This window comes from Nematolebias whitei, chromosome 18 (assembly GCF_014905685.2).
Source record: "Nematolebias whitei isolate Nwh7 chromosome 18, NemWhi1, whole genome shotgun sequence".
Classification (NCBI taxonomy): domain Eukaryota; kingdom Metazoa; phylum Chordata; class Actinopteri; order Cyprinodontiformes; family Rivulidae; genus Nematolebias; species Nematolebias whitei.
In genome coordinates this window covers 30838413-30844515 of record NC_056515.1, presented here as the reverse complement: position 1 = coordinate 30844515, position 6103 = coordinate 30838413, and the positions used below count along the sequence as shown (strand labels likewise).

At 34.6% G+C, this 6103-nt stretch overlaps 1 protein-coding gene across 1 annotated transcript in view; it reads left to right on the top strand.

Moving 5' to 3' along the window:
- Window positions 1-2939: 2939 nt before the first annotated feature.
- LOC119424606 (tyrosine-protein kinase JAK2) overlaps window positions 2940-6103 on the top strand; it is a 41431-nt gene continuing 38267 nt past the window's right edge. The window contains exon 1 of the mRNA XM_037692093.1: window positions 2940-3036. The gene's annotated coding sequence lies outside the window, so the exon portion shown is untranslated. The remainder of the gene's footprint in view (window positions 3037-6103) is intronic.

The window sequence follows — 6103 nt, the reverse complement described above, 5'->3', positions numbered from 1 at the left end:
ACGTAATACCATTGTGTAGATCACTGTTTACCTGCTTCTTCCTTTCCAGGTCACGGGGGTCACTGGTGCCCATGTCCAGCAGTCGCTGTGTGAGAAGTGGGGAAGTCCTCGACAGGTCACAAGTCCATCATAGGTCCACATAAAAACAAACAACCATTCTCACCTAGGGACACTTTAGAGTTACCAGTTAGTCTTACATGCATGCATGTGAGCTGGAAACCGGAGAACCTGGAGAAAACCCACACACCTGCCAACTCCACCCACACTGGTCTCCAGACGGGATTTGATTCAGTTACGTCCTCGCTGAGAGGTAATAGCTTTTATCAACTGTGCTATCGTGACAGCCTGTCGTTTAACCCCAACGTTAAAATGTTATCAGGGCTGCTTTCTTCCATCTGCGCAGTATCACTAAAATTAGAAACATCTTGTCCTAAAATTATGTGGAAAACCATGTATTTATCACTTCAAGGCTGGATATGGTGTCCAAAAATGCTTTAAAAAGTCTTCAGATGATCCAAAATGCTGCTGCAAGAGTTTTGATGTGAGTTAGACAGAAATATTATATTTCTCCAGTTTTATTTTAGCTTCCCTCCAATGGCTTCCTGTCAGAATAAAATTTAGACTCTCCCAACCTACAAAGCTCTCAACAGCTGAGCTCTAATCTAAATTAAACATATTATTGTTCCAATTTTTTCCTGATTGAGCTTTTCACTCTTAGGCTTCAGGTTTACTTGTGGTTCCTATGAGTTTCTAAATGTGGAATGGGAGGCAGAGATTTCAGTTATCAATTACCAGTTTCTGTCAGTGAGGCTGACGCTCTGTCTACTTTTAAGACTAGACTTAAGTCTTCCCTTTTTGATAAATCATAAAGTTAGTGTTTGCTTGGGTTTACTGAGCTATCCTATAGTTAAGCAACTATAGGCTTTGACTGCTGGAGGACAAACTGACAATATTTTCTCACACTGCATTAGTCGTTATACTCGCTCTACTCTTCACATTTGTAATTATTTCCATCATAAAATATGTATTTATTTGTCTTTCTCTCCATAGAAACCGTACCTGGGCCAGCTGTTATTGTCTGTCTTGTTTTCTTGTCCTCTGCAACCGGATCGGCCAGTCGAGGCAGATAGCTATCCTGAGCCTGTTTTTGCTGAAGGTTTCCTCCTGCTAAAACGGTAAACTTGATTGCAACAGTGTGCAAAACTACTGAACTCTGTCAGTGCCACAACCTGATCTGAGTGCTTACACACAAACTGCACTTAGACTATTCTAACACTGAGTTTCAGCCTGAGAGAGTTTGAATTTGTTGAGAAACCTCAGAAAAATAAATACATTTGTGCAATGCTGCAACCGAGCCACATGATGGAAATATTGTCCAAACTACAGCTGCTTCTTCACATCTGTCTCAACACTGACGCTGCAGATTCAGCAGGATTTTACACCGTAGGATTTACTTTTAAAACTAAATTAGGAAACTATTCAAGTAAATTGTACATAATCTATAATGCATAAGCGTGTACCAATAACTTTGGCATTAATTGAACTACATATACCTCTAAAAGAACTAAGCCAGTGCAGATAACCTCCTTCATAACAGTAAAAGTCTTCGCTTGTAATTAAAGGTAACAGACAAAAATCCAAACAAGTAACTACTTCTCTGTTTTAACATTGGTACTTGTATTTTCTTATACAAACAAAGTTCAAATTACTTAAAAGTGTGTTTTTATTATAAATGACTTTTGCATACTTTGTGCTGTTTTAACCATTCATGCGTCAACATGGTTGGTTTGATTGGGAATAGTGTACTATTATTTTTTCATTGTGTTTCTTTTTTACTTTAAACTATTAAATTTAAATGAGCTTTATTTAAAATAAACTCATCAAATACAATGAGATCTCGTCTATTCCTCTATTTTTTTCTCATTCTACTTATAGCTATGGTTCTTATTTATCTACCATGTTGCGTCTTTTAGCTTTTCTTTCTTTTCATACAAGAAATTACAAACCAAACAAAACCAGGTACATGATAACATTTTATAACGTATAAATAAATAAACAAATAAGTATAAAAATTAAATTCTAAAAATATATTTAAAAATATTTAAATCATAAAAATTACAAATTATAAAAATTTATATAATTTTAGCCACATTTAGCTTCATTAGGTTTAGCTCAGTTTCCCATCTGCTTTGTTAATTATAGCTTTAGTTTAGATAATTTGTTTATTTGGACCATTAGCCATTGCCGTACTCTTCCTGGGGTCCACATCTAAAAAAAAACATTTATTACAAAGACAGTTACACACTTAATAAAACATTAGTAACATGTGATAATTAATTCATTTTTAATTCTAACACTTTATATAATAAAATAATTTAGCAGGGCACTTTTAAAAGCTTTAGCAGTTGTTACATTTAACACATAAAGGAAGAGAAATCCATGTTTTCATTACTGTAAAAGTAATTTTAGCTACTGTTTTACTACTTTTAGCTATTCTGCTTCTTTTAGCAGTTCAATAATCATAAAAATGGCCACATCACAGTCAGTTTTACAGATAATTGACCTAAATTTGTATGTGCTTGTTGAGAATCATTCACAACACATGCTCTGAGCTCGAAATTTCATGTAATGTGATTAAATATTAAACTGAAACAAACTTTTAGACAGGATCTGTGGCTTTTAATCTATTTTTTTGCGGCGCCTTGAAATGCGCATGCGCAGTCCTTTTCACGCTGGGGTGATTTTTTTTCGGCACAACACCGGAGCTGAGAAACTTGAGAGACGCGGAAGAAAAACGCATCCCTACAGAAAACCGGATTTCTGTGAAGAACCGCGAGGGAGAACAGTCGTCGTTTGTTCAAGTAACGAAACTAGTCGCTGACTTGTGTGGAAAAGAAGATGTGAGGAGTTTCGGAGCCATGACAGTCTGACGCTGCGGAGGTTTGTAGCATCGGTAGCGGATGCAGCGAGCCTGTCCCGACCTCACGCCGAGCCTGAGTTCACTCCGGGCGGCCACATCACAGCAGAGCGAGCCGGGTGAGCTGGGTTCATGATCAATGAAAAGCCTGTAGGGAAACTTTAGCATTTTGAGTTAAACACCTTTTTTTTATGTGATTTCCTTCACTGCACTGTAAAGTAACATGTTTCAACTTTTAAAAAGAGTCAAAAAGTTCAAATTAAAAATTAAGTGAACATCTGTTCCAACTTTATTTATGTTGCTTTGATTAAAAAAAAATGCTTTGTGTGAACTTCTATTGTTGTTTGGCTGATGTGGGCTGGATGTTGCTCCCTGTTAAAAAGGAGTTGTTTATTCCCACTGTCGCCACCGCGCTATGATGCATGATTATGACAAAATGAAAATTTGAGCAATCTACTGGTTTAAATGGGTATTCCTAATTGACATTTGATAATGCATGTGAAGTATTATAATTAGAATTGAACAGACTGTATTTAGATTTCTATCTGGACCTGAAATGAATTACTAATTTAGATTATTTATCTTGTTTATTGCCTTGAGAGGACTTTTTTGAGTGAACTGGCTAATAAACCAAACTGAATTTGTATTTGATTGTTGTTTAAACTTTCAAATTTATCTCAACTTCATTGAAAGAAGTTACGTAAACCTTTTATTTCTGTTAAGTTGATTTAGATTACTTAATTGATTGAACAGTGTTGGATAATTGTTTGAATCTGACATTTTGTTTTTTTAGCTTGAATGTGTTTATTTGAACTAAATATATTAAATATTTGGACTAAGACAATTTAATTTTCAGTGTAACCAATGTGATGGGGTCACTGGTGCCCATGTCCAGCTGTCACTATGCGTAATATTAACATTTTAATTTAATAATTGTAATAATTAACATTTCTTTAAAAATCTTCTTGTCAATGTACTTGACTCAATCACCATTATTTTTCACATACTAGCAAATATACAAGCAAACCTTATAAAAATTAGTAAAAAAAAAAAAAAAAGCTTTTCCCCAGTAGTCTGTGGGAAACATGTATGATGTCATGTATGAAACCAGTCTGTGATTAAGACTTGGTCTGTTTATGACAACTATTTGTACAATAAATAAATATTCTTCTACTCCCTTCATAAATCATTAACTGCTGTAAATGGAAAAGTACACTTAAAAATTGTGCCATGTCCAGAAAAAAATAAAAAAATAAACTGACATAAACAGTCTTAACTTAAGCTGAATTTCTGCTGGAGCATCTTTCCTGGTGCAAGTGAGGTGTCATCAACATAGCAGGACTGCTTTTTTATAACAACCATAACAACTGCCAAAACACACCACAATGTTTTTTTTATTAGAATTTTTTTGCATAGTATCATCTATAATCAAATAAACACCAAATACACTTAATTTGCTACTAAAAGTCTACAGCGTCGTTTGTAATAAACAAACCAAATGAGCAAAATCGCGTTTTGTTGTCTCCAACTATGAGTGGTTTGTTTACGTTCAAGCAGAATTACACTTTGGTCAGTCTTGACGTGCGACGGGGATTGGGTCGGTAAACAAATCACATGATGTAAACAGAGTCCGAGGGAGAACAATGGAATCAGAGACTCAAGATTGAAAGTAAAATGTTCTTCACTCTTCTGAAAAGAACAGGCGACTAAAAGCTGTAAGGACGAGAGTCACCTGAAGAAGAGTTATTTTGAGGGAGGAAATTGAGAGGTTGTGAAGGTTAAAGCAACAGTCGGGCCTAAGAGCCTATGAAAGTAAGTTGTGCCGAGATATTCCGAACTCTTAACGGGAACATTTCCATCACTGATTGTAACTGATATCACCAAAATTAGATGCGAACAGAGCCTAGGAATATTTTTTGTTTGCTAACCCAACTTTTACAACCCCCTGATGACTTTGAGCTACAATAACCCGCAAACAGTTAATTTGTTTGAGGGTTAGAAATTGTGTTAAAGCATAAAAATTTGCATAAACTAACTGAAAAATTGTGCATTTCAACAACTATTATGGCTTTAAACAAGCTGCAGTTCTCCTCCTAAACAGTAGGTGTTGCTACTGAGAAAATACACTCCCAAAAAAACTTTGGTGAACAGTGAAGAAATCGTACAACGTCCTAATCCTGTACAAATTACACAGTAAACCTGTTTTTAAACGTTTTATAAAATCATTGTTATTGTCGTTGTTTGGCATGTAAAAGATGAGATCGGAAGGATTGTTAACGGAAACCGTCTGCATTTAAAATTCATAAAATCTCAGTGGCTCTTTCACGACTTCCTCTACAGGATGTTGATGTGTTTGCCTGGATTTTAATCAGTTATGGTTTTGTTTGTTTATAAAAACAACTGACAAGATATGCCGTATGACCTTTTTGCTAAAAGTACTTTTTTTTTTTTTTACTTCACGAGGAGCAGAAACTCCCACTTTTAATAATTACGGTCTGATCTAAATCATCGCTCTGAAAAGCAAATTTTATGCCCAAATAAGGCTTTTTATATCTTCATAGGTTTGTGATTTGCAGTTTTTGTTTATTTACATAATCTGTCTCAGTATTTCTGTTCAAAAACAAACTGGAGGTGAATTTATTCTCTTTTTAGGCCAAATTAGTAAAGAGATTAATATCTGACTGCTGTTTCTTTAGCAGGTAAAACTTACATTTATACACCTGATGAGTTGTTTAGTTACATTAGATCATATTCATCTTTAGAAAGTGTACATATATTCGTGTACAACAGTTTTGAGTCACTCCCTTGTGTATTTATTTTCATTTGTTTCTTGTAGCCTTGAGCAACATTTCCATTTTTTTTAAACATATCTTTCAATATTTTTTTCATTTGCTGCTTTTTCATCACTTTTTTCATCCAATTTTACACCTGTTCATTTTCAGACAAATGAGTTAATCAAGAAACGGATCAATGAATTGTCAATAGGAAAAGCAGATGAAGTACAATTTAACTGAAATCATGTGTAGCACAATATTTAAATGAACTTCTAATTGGCCAGATGATTTAAATAGTTGGATTTTCTATAATGGTATCTGGTTTTTTTCAGACTTTGAGTAATCCTTCATAACAAATTACACTGATATGGTTTCTTACTCTTGACTGTATATCCTGTTATGGAAACACCTG